This window comes from Epargyreus clarus, unplaced genomic scaffold, assembly GCF_041222505.1.
Source record: "Epargyreus clarus isolate Ecla_fem2 unplaced genomic scaffold, WU_Ecla_fem_2.2 ptg000015l, whole genome shotgun sequence".
NCBI lineage: Eukaryota > Metazoa > Arthropoda > Insecta > Lepidoptera > Hesperiidae > Epargyreus > Epargyreus clarus.
Window position 1 is genome coordinate 4,652,357 of NW_027332223.1, and position 13,827 is coordinate 4,666,183.

At 36.3% G+C, this 13,827-nt stretch overlaps 1 long non-coding RNA gene across 1 annotated transcript in view; it reads left to right on the forward strand.

The window, feature by feature from the left end:
* Positions 1-13,827, forward strand: part of LOC140748355 (uncharacterized) — a 364,249-nt gene that overhangs the window by 169,008 nt on the left and 181,414 nt on the right. The gene's annotated exons all lie outside the window — the stretch shown is intronic.

The window sequence follows — 13,827 nt, forward strand, 5'->3', positions numbered from 1 at the left end:
CGATTTGTAATTTCATTTTTTTATATGTATTTGCTTATATAATCAGAATATATTAAGTAAAACTCATGCACAAAAAAAAATTAAAAAATTGTTGACCTATGTTATTAAAATAAGTACAAGTTGGTTCTAGAAGGCTAGGCTTATAATTTTCCGTTTCATTGCCTTTCGGCTGTCTAGAACCGGCTGACCGTAATCGAATCTTTTATGAAAAGAGGCTACCGTCCTTATTATTTTCTTTTTTGAAAATAAGGTATTTTAATCATCCAGTGTTCACTTCTGACTGTTTTGATTGTTGTGCCTTTGCTACCTTTGTTATTTTATTTAAAATCTGTATCTAGATTATAATATTTTAGTACCTATTTGGTTTAAATCGGATGGATCATATTTTCCTATACGTACCTATCTAAGTTTAATTATTTGGTGAGTATCATTTGCATTTAAATTTTTTTTGTCGTCAAACTTTTAGTTATGAATATCCTGCAACAAAAAATCACATCATTTCAATGTTCTTTCATAGACTGGCCGCCCTAGTCACTATAAACACAAGTAGGTATCTATATAAAGTTCTTTTGACATAAGATAAATTAAAAATAAGTAAAAAAATCCTGGATTTTATCAACACCACGTTTGACGAGACAGAACCCCGCGTGACACGAATTTGCATATCTTATTAAAAACCTCGACATCTAAGATAAAAATGAAAATGAGACACGTCAAAGAAAAAGCGTCGGAACGCTTACGAGACAATGGTTATTTTGGGCGATACGAAGAGAAGTTTTATCATGGAAATTTCGGAACACTTTGCATTTTCTTTATTTCACCGTTCGCGAACGAAGAAATGTGTTTTTTAATTATCGTGTTTGGCAATTAGTTTCGGGAAACGATCCCTTTTTCCCATTTCCTCCCGCTGGCGAACAACTTGTCTGCGCTTAATGAGGTAATTTATAGTCTAAATACTGAACGACCGTAAAAAAACAGCATTAAATTCCCAAATTTAAAGTTAAAAATATAATTATGCACCGAGCAAAAATGGTCGTCAACTAAGATTTTGTCGTATTTGAGTAAGCAAGTAAATGCTGTCTGTATTTTGAAGGTGGTAGAACCCTTTGTGGGACGACCTATTTCTGCCTAATAACAGCAGGCGCTGACTAAACGGCGTAGGTAGGTACATAATTTATTTATTTATTTTATTTAGATATTTATTGTAACAGTAACAGAAAGTTATATTACAACAGGGCAGACAGGTTTTAAATAAATAAACAATAATCATAATAGAATTATATAATTTCTTCGAAAACAGAAAACTTTCCCTAACAAATCTCCAAGTTGAATTTCATAGCATTGGCCAATAACAGCATCATAACAGAAAGCTTATAATTCTCGTAACATGAAAGAAAAGTATTACAACGTTCACGTAATAATTAATACAAAATCACCCCTCAATCTGAAGCCTAATTCGCCGGAGTTCGAACGAAACTGCTTTGAAGTGGGCAAACAAATTGTTGAGACACTTGTGTGGATTCGAGGCTTTATTATGCTCCAAATGACACACCAAGGCGGGATTATATCGATCCAATACAAACCCGTACAACGATAGGTAAAAAATGACCAAATAGATTAGTTTTACTGCGATTGGTAGCTCGGATTCGGTTTAGATTTTTGTTTGGACATCGATTAATCTGGCAATATTCGATGCAGTATTAAGAGGATTTGCAGGTTTCTTATTTAGTGTGGTTTTTCTTTCATGAAATTGATTGGCGATTGGTTTACTTAAATTTACATAAACAAAAAGGTCAAAAAAGGTAAAAGTTAAGGTTCACTACCTCGGCTGTTTGGCGTCTATGAAATATAATAAAGACCCTAATTGAAAAAGAAAGGACAAAGTATCTGCATATAATAGTATAGAATAATAGTATGCTGCCTATTATAGTTCAGTAAAGGAATTTCAAAGTGCACTTAAATGTTTACAAAATATCGTATAAGTAGGCATAATTGTACAGACTTAAGACTTGACTTATGTCTTTTATAAAAAAAATGATTTCTTGTGCAAAGAGTCCTTTATTACTTCCAAAATATGACCAATAGTCATAACGAGAACTACCTCCCATTTTACCAAGAAAACAACATCCTTATCTGTCAAAAATGCCTAACAGCACCCGAAGTTGGCAGTCAGCTTTCTAATGAAGATTTCCAATCTTGGCTTGCGTTCGCACAACAGATGTACAGAATCAGTGACACTCCCGATCCCTCTTGTTTTTTACCGAGGGTCCGTAATCCGCGAGACATAAGCACGCCTATCATGCGAAGTAATTTTGTGACCCGACATTAGCACTGTAAGCCTCAAGTGCAATACGTCCTTTCTACGACGGTTTTGTCTCTGTTTTTTGGTCGAAATATTCAAGAAATGAAAGAAGCAGTTTTCAACTTTTTACGCAAACGATGCCGACATCTGGTAGTTAAGCCAATAGTTTTAATTATAGTTGTGCCAGAAACTTGCTATATCAAGACTTAGCAATTATAATTAAGTACCAAAAGATAAACAATCGCAAAAAAATCCAATTTGAATAATGTTCGTATCTTGAATAATAACGTCGTAGATGTAACTTGAAGCGCGCAAACATCTCAAATGAAGGAAATTAAAATTCTCAAACAGAGGGCAGTAACAGCAAATCCCGGCACTAAAACTGCTATATATAGCTTGGAAGCGTTGTAAAAAATCATTGCCTCTACCCTCGGCCCTCGGCGAGGGGAAAAATCTAATCTGTGCATTTTTTGCGGGACCGCGATGCCACAAAGAATTTCATTTCCCACTGTTCATCTATCTCTATTTCACTGACGGCTCTTGTTCTTGTCCCCCCCTCGTTCTCTCCCCGCGCTCCTCCGTTTTTTAGATTTCCTCAATTGGAGATAAGGTTAAGCGAATCCGTCTTATTAGCGGTTTGTACGACATTCCCAGCCTCGTTTTAATTTATTGTTTGCATCGGATTTGCTTTCTGGTCTTGTTTTAACTTTAAGGATATCCGTTGTATTAACAAAATATATTTCTGATACTAATGATATTGATATTGAATAACATTGACCTGTAAAATACTAATGTCTTTTAGTGTAACAACATTCCTTAATATGAATCAAAATCGGAAGTAACATTTGTGGACGCTTAATTGATTAACAATACCGAATGTCATGTTTATCACAATAATAATCGACACAAAGAATCCGAATGACCAAAAGTCAACTTATAATTGTGTTAGTATCACAATCAAAATGAGCCTCCACGAAAACAGTATTACACAATTGTATACAATTGACATTCAAATCGGTGGACATTGCCGCATTGTGCGTTTATTGCCTCTTATTGACGCGTAATTGTCAATAAATTCCTACGGGAATCGGAGTTGTGGGTTTGGGTGAAAAAAGTTATGTTTTATTAATATTTTTACGAGAGCGTTTAGGAAGGTCGATAAGATCTGTCGCTTGGGAAGTTTTTTCTTTCAATTTCCGTCACGATTTGTACACTTATTATTGGTGAGTCGATGGGGGCGATAGGGGCAGTGGTCGCATGCTATCGAGAGTGCGATGTTATCGTATCTCTTAGCGACTTTCATCGGGGCTTTCGATTGTCCCCGGCCTCCCCCCGCCTTGTTGCTTGTGAAACGTGATTTCAATGACACTTGCAGTTAGTTATGATTTATTTACGGCTAGATTTATTACGCGAAATGTCCAAGGGTTTGTAATACAAATTTCAGATTTAATGATATTGTATTTCGGTGTAGCTTATTCACTTGATAACGAGGCAAAATATCTACAGGTAAACCGAAAAGTAATCATACATATACAGTGATACAGTGTTGCGTATAAATTCATATTAACGTCAGAATTGCTGTGATAACTTTGTTAAAGGTGTACTAGTTATGGCATGGCTTACTTTACTTGTAAGTTATACCGCAAATAGATACGTTTTATTATACGGCTATTGACTTAAAGCTTAAAGTTATCGTGTATATATAATATTTAAATATATAAATTGTACAATAATTATGTTCATCTAAAACGGCACTGAGCACCTAAGCGACACTATATAAGTTTTGGTGATTTTTCATACCATTATTACCATTTCAAAACAGTCGAAAATTCCATGTGGATTATTTATTGTATTCAAATCATATTTATAAGCTTTCATTGATACATTTCACGCTCACATACAGTATTAATACGTATAAATACGAAAACAACTAACACCGCAGTAGGCGACAGTCTTGTCTCGTTGAAATTGAAAGTTTAGATACGTATAATTAACGGGACCTAAAAAAATCAACACCCCAAAACGGTCTGAAAACTAATGATTTCTATGAAATAAGCACTAGAGCGGTGCCCCTCCTATACAACTATGTAAGTCTGTATTTATGGAAGCGTATTGTTGTGATGTCATACTGAGGGATTAATTCAGGGCACGTCGCGGACTGATATCTGATCTTGGGGTTCAGGGAGATCACTTTGATACGCTGCTTATTATTTACTGGAGGAAAGATTAACTAGAATGCTGATACTTTTATTAAAAGCGAGGTTCGTGAATAGTTTACCGTGTTTTGTTCTAAGAGGATAAGTTTTGGTAAATAGTTTTGACAAGGTAAGTTCAAAAGGTGATTCGTAGACAAGACATTGGAACTTAGTCTTTAAGCAAGTATCTAATATCCCATTTGATGCTGTGCACAAACAGGACTTTGCATTTTATTTGGGAATACAGATATCTATGGGTGGCAGTAACCGACAATTCGATGGTCTGCATGCTCGTTAACTGTTTCAACTTTCATATAAGTCCAAAAATGGTTTTCCCTTAAAAAAGAATTAGTCGTAGTCTACGCGCTTTGCTGTAGGTAGGTATGTGTTAGAAACTCAACCACATTAATATACTTAACCACATATAAATAACAATTACCTAATAATTTAATCATCTGTAATTACGATGTTGTTGATGTTGATGATAAAAAAAATGTTTTTGAAACTAAACTCAAAATAAATCTTTCGTTTTTAATTTCTCATGACACCCGTTTCAAAACGCATTTCCATCTGCATTTTGAATAAAACCAAATCTGACGAACAGTTTATGATGCAACCGCGGTCGGTGGTACAAGATAACGCTTATTAAACACGTCGCTCAGTGCTGACAGTATCTACCCTCCATCTACCCTTGTTCTGGGCGAAATAGAAAAATGTTCTGATGTCATTACACTTGTTTAGGCAGGAGCGGTTTAGGCAAGCGTAATACGAATGTGTTAATAAAATTGTATTTTTTTATGTCTAAATATTTCTTTACTTGACTTTGTGAATCATATTTTGCATCGTCTATTATAATTTGTAAGGTAGTGTTAACAACGTTAACTAAAAGCAGGATCCCGGGTTTGGTTACTGGTTAAGCAGTCAAACATCGATAGGAACGCTTAGTCTTCCAGGACCCACCAAGCAGACCCACCGGTGGGTCTGTGAGAACTGATATGTCTCAATGGTCCCACTGGTGGGTCCTGTGAGATTTGATAGGAATGGATTAAGCTATTTTAGATTATTTTATTGTTTGCGCGTATATAACAAGGAAATAACACAGGGTATCCTAGAACGAAGCTATAATTATATTTCAAGGTGGTAGAGCCCTTCGTCCTTCGACTTTGGAAATACCACAACTATTACTGCCTTACAACAGCTGTACCTATTATTTCATTCTGGTTTGAAGGTCGTAAGAGGCAATCCAACTTTATCCTCAAGCCTCTATTGATATCCGTGACCGACCTCAGATAGGACTTAATCTGTCTAAGATTGATTACAGATGTCAACGGACAGTGGCCACTTACCATCTTGTAGGATCTACGCTCGTTTTCTACTTATAAAAATGAGTCTTTTAGACATAGGACACATTTATATATAAAACACTAAATACTCCTAATTGTAAATTCGTCACGGATATAAAGATTGAAGATTGGTCACATTCATTGTCACCCCTTGATGACTGACTAAGTCGAAGCGAACTCAACATTCAACTCAATGACAATGTTATCATGATTGTCAAATCGATATAAGCTTAGTAACATTTTGCTAGGTTCTTAGTATAATTGAAAAAAAATGGTAACATACTATAAATAAATTGCGATGGAAAATAATGCGTAGATTATGTGAATGTTATAATTTTTTTCATATAAAAATAGCTACATATTTTTGATCCAAAGTATTAACTAGTACACATTAGTTCGAAATCAAATAATAATTCTTTTAATTTTTACATATTGTATATCAGTGTAAAATAAACCTAATAGTAGTTAAAAAAGAAAATATCTATTATATATAGAAATGTTTATTTTTTAAAAAATAAAACATGTTAAGCAAATTACAAAATAAAAAGTTACCTTATTTCCTCACTCTTTTCGGTACTATATTTCTTCTTTTTCTGTTACGGTCATCATGTAAACGCTGAAAAAGGATTAAACACAAGCGACACAATAGACCGTGGTACCGAGAGTGAAACCCCTATCAATATCAAACGTTACAGTTATGAGATAGGAAGTACGCAAAACTAAAATAATTTGAAAAAGAACACGGCTGAAAGAAGCGGTATCGCGAAGCCGAACAACATCAAACAGTCCGAGCCATTTTTTTTGCAATCATCAAATTGATCTGTCCGTGCGCCATCTGGCCCGTGAGTAAAACGCTTTCGGGTTCCGTCAGCCGAGGAATTAATTCATATAAAACACACATCGAGGGGCCGAACGGGTATCACTCGATATGACGCTTAACTACCTGAGGGCGGAGTGATCGATATTCGAGCGTTTCGAGCACTGCGGCTGTTTCGCGCCCAAACTTTCACGTTCGGACTGAGATTCAATGTTCGGTTCCAGCATTTCTTTTTTTGCAGAACTTGTGATTTCATTTCATCGAAGGTGTTGGGAAATGGGGCTGAATTTTGATTTTAGCTTTCGCAAATTGCTGCCTAACTACGTTTTTATATCAGTCATCAAGATTGCGAAGATTGCTAAGTGCAATTAATCCGCAACGAAATCGGTCTATCTCATTAAATGACATCATGTTCAAAAATAGTCCCCTAAGTTCGTTTCTAGATGAAGCCATGTAGATCAAAGCGGGCATCGACAGTTAGATAAATTGATAAGTTTCAGATTAAATAGGACGGATTGTAGAGAAGGGTTATTAAACCGACGCTTGTTCGAAATGAATATGGAGGTGGTGATAATATCTCGCGAGACCTCAAACATAATAAGCCAGTAAAGATAAAAGCCACATTTGTGTTAAATTTCACTAAAACACTTTTAATGATTAATATTTCACATCATCCGCATGTTATACGTTTTTATTTAAGTTCGTGCCCCTACTAAAAGTTTTGTTCAACCATCTTCATAAAACCCACAAAGTATAATTACACAATGAGCGTACGTTGCCTACTTATGTGTGCTGTATGAGCCTGTATGGTCAAAATGTTCTGGGAAAACTTATTGTGCGTGAAAATGGTGCTTTAAGTAAACATATTTTTTACAGAAAGCTACAAAACATTTTCATATTCCAGCTGAAAATTGTTACTCTTTCCCGAGTTGTGCTCGGCGCGCGTCTGGCGTAGGGCGGGTATACACGTGCGCTCATCAACTAATGGGCCGTGCGCGGCATTTGAACCGAGCCTACACTCAGCACAAAACAACCGCCTGCCTGTAGTCGCAGGCCTGCTTTCGGCGCAAAATTATAACGTGTAAAACACGGCCTCTCCTTGCATTCCGCGCACGGGATTTTTATGAATGGCGCGATTATTATTCGCATTTTAAACTCGAATGCGGTGCTATTCTCCCCGAGACGTATATAGCAATATTCGTAACGAGTTTTCTCAACGCTGCTACCTAATTTCAGGTCGAGGGTAGCGTTGTGTTGAATGTGGGTTGGCTCTGCAGTGCGAGTCCCGAACTCCACGAGTGCCGAGGAGCTCGCGTGTATTTACACGCCACTGTCGTCGGCTGGAATCGAACGCGATTGCAAATTTATTAGCGGACAGTCGCCGGCGGGCCGCGGGCTCTCGTACGCGCAGTTGTTTTAACTCTTCGTGTATTTTTTTCTCGACGAGGCTCGGCTCTCCCCTTTTGTTCTCAAGTGGACCAGCTGTCATTATACGCCATGTTACTGTTATTTTTTTCGACGTTTTTATAGAGTTTTGCGTCGAGAGGGCGTTCCGTTCGGAAAAAATGTACGTTTTGCGTGCGTCCTAGAGTTTGCGTGTCGAGTGATGTCGACGCCGTCGATTGAAAATGAGTTATGGAATTTGTTTCGATTTCCACTCTTGTTCGGTTACTTTCAAGTAGGTTTTGTCTCGTGATTACAATATCGTGCATGTGGAGATTTCGCTGCACGTGAACTATGAAAGAGACGTGGACTTTTTCCTGGATCCGAATCGTACAAATCTTGCAACTGGTCGGCCGACTGCGCAATAACACGACCAAAATGTAACATGTGTCATTGCAGTTTTCAAGTGGCTTCTGTTTGATAATTTAAGCGAACCCTTTCAGCCGTGGGGTCCCTCGAGTGTGTAATCAATGAAAGATTTAGTTTGTCTCCGTATTTGCGTACGTAGGCAGCGGGTTCTCATTATTCTATGGCCTCTTTAGATAGAAATGTAACCGGTAATTGTTGTGTAACTTTGATATTTGTTATTCGTATTCAACAATTTATGTAATTACGTTGAATAACATTGCTTATATTTAAAAGCAAATCAAGCATAATATGCATATTATGCATACTAGTATTATGGTGAATAGGCAGGTTTATGGTAGGTAGTTTATGGGGCAGAAGTGGTTACTGCCCTGCATGACCATTTGTAACTGATTAAGACTTATTTACTTCAGTTTGAACATAGGTATGTTGCTGCCCTCGAGGATTAATCTGGAACACTTTACACCCTTCAATTCATAACATAGTAACTAGATTTACACTGCTGTTACAAAGCAAAATTAATTGTGGCGGTCTAACCCTTGAATCGAACACTGAAGAAATCTACCACTTTCTACTTTTAGTTGATATACTTATAAAACGAATATTGCTTATATACAGTAACAAATACTTCCAAGCAGTTTCATACGAAACAATCGTCTCAAGTTCATATCAAATGAGAAATAGGGATGGGCATGTTTTTGCTATTATATTGGCAGATAAGATGACTGGAGAGGTTTTATAGGAGATCGGAGTATTCAGCCTGCAATATTGCTACCAAGAACGAAGATACAATGGCGCTCAGTATTTCATTATATGAAACGTAACCTTTATTTTCTTATCGAAAGTTTATAAGTACGATTTTTTATAATATTGAAATAGCAAATAGTATGCAGTCCATGTAATAGTAGATAAGTGCCTTCTGCCGTTTATGAACTTCTATCATAAACGCCGGATAAGATAAGAGCCTGACCAGTACCCTTACCATGAGTTTTCAAAACATCCCAAATTTTACGCTACGTTTACTCAATCCATTATTCTGTTCCGTTTGCTTTAGTAGACTGAGTAAATTTAATAATAAGTAAGTGCTCAAGTCGTTTTGTCTGCCTGATATGTTCGCAAAAAAGAGAGACAAAACATAAAGCGCCATTTTGGCAATTTAGACATTTATTGTACGTTACTGACGCTATAGTTCTGATACAATCCGCTAGGGGCGCTGCTTGGAGTTTGTATGTGCAAACACGTAAACAAATACCAAAACAGTCATATTTGTCAAAATGTAAAAACTCATGGTAAGGGTACTGAGGTCGGCTAAAGATGAATGCTACTTCTGAGGAAAAGTTCGAACGCCTCAAATAAGTCTCCCTTATTAATATATAGAGACACAGCAGCGACGAACACTGCTTTTATAAGGCATAAAAAAGTGTGGCAATGCTGCCTCTAAAATCAACCACAATCAAAGGGTTATACCACAATACGACAAATTTTTTGGCTTTACTACGTAAACAGACACTATCTAGTTACTTGTCTAAGATAAAGTAAAGACAATTAATAACTTTACTAACAAGATAACAATAGTACAAATAAGATACATTTATTGAACTATATGTATTTTTATAGATAAAGCTCCTCTTAGGATAACTCGGAACACATTTTAATCTAAAGACCAAAATTAAGGGTATTTTCGACCGATCTGTCGTAATAAACGAAATTGACATCCGAACATGAAACTACTCAAATCTACCCAACGGTACCTGATCTCGACTCAGTGCATAGGGAAGGATGTCTCCATCACATTACTTTGGGGTCGTCGTGTGTGTCCGGGGAGCCTCCCTCGCCCACTACACTGTCACTCGTCTTAAGTAGCTGATATAGATACTACCGGGACATCTTGTACAACTATCAATAATTTTAGCAAGTAATGACGAAGGAAATGTCTTTCATTGTCAAATATAGTTGTTATTTATAAACAAATGCTTATTAATAACAGTCGTTAGATAATAGTAGATAGATATGCCTATTGCTAAAAAAAGTTGCGAATTACCGTAGAACTTTCATAAAAAGGCAGAACTTACAAATTTACATAAAATGCTTATTAGCCCCAAGTTATTTAATGTTTCTGTGAAAAGATAATATGTACATAAATTTAGCCGTTATATTTATAACTTATTAGAAAATTAATAAATTATCAGAAAATAGATTCTTAATGGCATTACTGTATACTTTTGTCGATCCATCCACGGAATTCTGATATGAGATTATCCGTATGAAATTTATTTTCAACATGTGTATATAGTATCTATGTACCTCTTAACGTAGTCCACCTTTGTCCATTCCCAAGACAGTAGTGTCATCGTTTATAAGTGGAATATTATTCGTGAGATGAGGCGGACATTCTCTACATACGATGACATGTGACTCACGTTCTTCACGCGCCACTAACAACTAATTTATGTTAATTGTACACCACCAATACGGCATAAATATGTACGGCACGTATCTGCCTCGGAACGTACAAAGTTTACAGAATAAGCCTTTGAGAAACTTGGTATGGTTTTTTTCTTTTTTGGGGTTTGAAATTTAGTTGTCTGTAAGAACACTGATTTTAGTGTTACGTATGATGTAATTGTATCTTTATTAATTAATGTTTGATTGTTTCACTGCTGAATAGAACGACCGGTTTTTCAGCTATTGGAAGTGCGAATTGTAGGAGCACTAAGTATTTAAGCCTTTTGATATTTTTTTTTAATAAGTGTTACGCATGTAGCTTTCCTCATGGCGTTTTGCTTCATGATTTAAGCCTGTGATAAAAAAATATATACACACACAATTTCGAAAATTCAGAAGTGACCTCAAGCGAGTGAGATCGAAATTTACACCACAAGACTTGCATTGCTGGTATGCTACTGCCTTTGTAACTACAGATTAATAGACCTAATTTAATGATTACACAAGAAAATAGAATCAGTCATTCAGTCAGTTTGAGGTATTTTATAGGCGATAGGTAATTAATTAAAATTGAGGCATCTTCTGAATATTTTCTTTCTTCTAAGGTATCTACTTAAGTTTGCTCTCAGCATGGCAAGATCGTCGTGATGAGCAAATGTGGAAAATTTCACTCGTCACACTTCCTTATCGGGGGTCTTTTTAAGATTTCAGGGTAGAGATGAGTCGTTTTGAAATAAGTTCAACAGACGCCTTGTGAGGTGAGGTGAGTATGTACGTATGACATTGAATATGAAACTGAAATTCACAACATTTTTAAGCTAAGATATAAAAGAGGATATGTTTTTCGAGCGTATATACATATGTAGTTATGTTTGTTTTATTCTTTGGCATTCCTTCCAACCCCAACGGCTTGACGGATTTTAATGTTGGATTTGTCTAGATAGTTAAATAAAATGAAATGAAATATATTTATTTTGTATAGGCCAACGGCGGCCCTTACAAATTTTCAGTTACAATATTTTTCTTAAACTACTACCTGATCGGAACGCGACCTTACTGAGGAGATCCGGTAAGAAACTCAGTGGGTTTGTTTTTTTTTCAAATAATAATGATTCTCTTTTTTTTAAATGCCATCATTTTTACATATAATTAATAAAGCATTAGCTCCAATATCTTGCTTTACATTTATCTAAAAAAGAAGTTTGTTCGAGTGCGAGTAAGGAGTGCGAGTATGCTATAATTTTAAGGAATTTGTATTTTGTTTTTATAATAATTACTTACCCGTTATTATAGGAGTAGGAAACGGGACGTGACTTTTCCTCCCCGTAAGTATAACTCCCATGGTTTCGAGTTCGATCCCTGTCTACAACTAAAATAACTTAGGCATAATAGAAAACTTTTACAATGTCATGCAGTAAGGTAGGTCGTACCTTACTCTATGACATTGTAAAAGTTTTCTATATTTAGGTACCTACATTACACGTAAATTTTGAATCGTAAACTAACACCGTCACTCAAACAGGACAGCAATTAAGATGGGCCTTTAAACTTTAATCTAAATAGTTAATCAAATAACTTGTTTGGTTGACGTAAATTTATCGTGCCTCTAATAACCGAGTCACGAATTAATCTAAACTGCAATTCAGGTGTCACACGCTAGGCTCGGACTTCCTCGTTTCATTACCGCTCACGCGATGGTGAGGTTGTTGTTGTAGGCTTTGTCAGTTTCAAGCAATTTCAAGACTGTATTAGTATTTTGTCAAAGGAGTAGTAAGAATTTTTTACTTACATACATTTTAAAGCACACTACAGCTACTGCCCCCATGGACAATCAACTCCAGATAGGATTAGATTCCTACCTAAGGTCGGCAGAGATGGGCCGCTTATTTGAGGACTAAGCTAGAACGGGTTGGAAAGGTATGTCTTCCTTACGACTTCTACCTTGTACACCAGTACAAACAAGCAAGTCTCGAATTAATCTAAGCTGCAATTCAGGTGTCACACGCCAGGCTCGGGCTTCCTTGTTTCATTACGGTGAGGTTGTTGTTGCTAGGCTATGTCCGTTAATTTCAAGACTATACTACTATGTTGTCAAAGGAGTAAGGAAGATGTTGTGGTCCCTATGTCTGTTAGTTTCGAGACCGTACTTGGCATCGTCTTTTTTATTCTTACTTAAAATCGTCAGCAGTTGCATTAAAATAGAAAAGTTCCTCAATCAAATACAAAAGTAACGGAATATACTACGGACCGATTTTCATAAAATAACTCAGATGGATCATGTTTGGGGTTTAAAATATCCGATGACTTCATACCTACCTGTTCATTTATTACGTCTTTATAAAAAACGGACTTCCTCGATAAATAATTTAATTAAAATCCGACGCCAGATGTTCGCGGATGTAACTTCTCCACCAAAATTTTACAATTACCACGCAAATCGTCGTGACGTCACGAAACCTATCGAGTCACGTGACGCGTCACATTTTGAAGGAAACGTTTTCCACCTCGCGGACTTGCTGAAAGTACAATGCGTTGACGAGTGGGCGACCTTAATAAACTTTATAATGTAGGTGAAGCACGTGACCGAACTGATAGGCTTTTTTTAAGATATTTAAAAAGTCAATATGATGCCACTAATTTTCTTTTTTCTGCAGTTCACAAAGGACGATGTAGTCAGTTTAAGTGTCATTACCATAAATGTCTGTAATGTACTCTAAATACAATTAGCTTCAATCTACCTGTATTTAGCCATAGATTCATTTTTTATAATATTGAACCAGATCATAAGTGACTATTATGATATATGTACCTACCTAACCAACCCCAAGTAATACAGATGAGGTAGGCTACCTGAGGTCGGCCATATATGCGATGCTACCCCTGAGGACAAAATTGGAACCTTTCGGATTACTATAC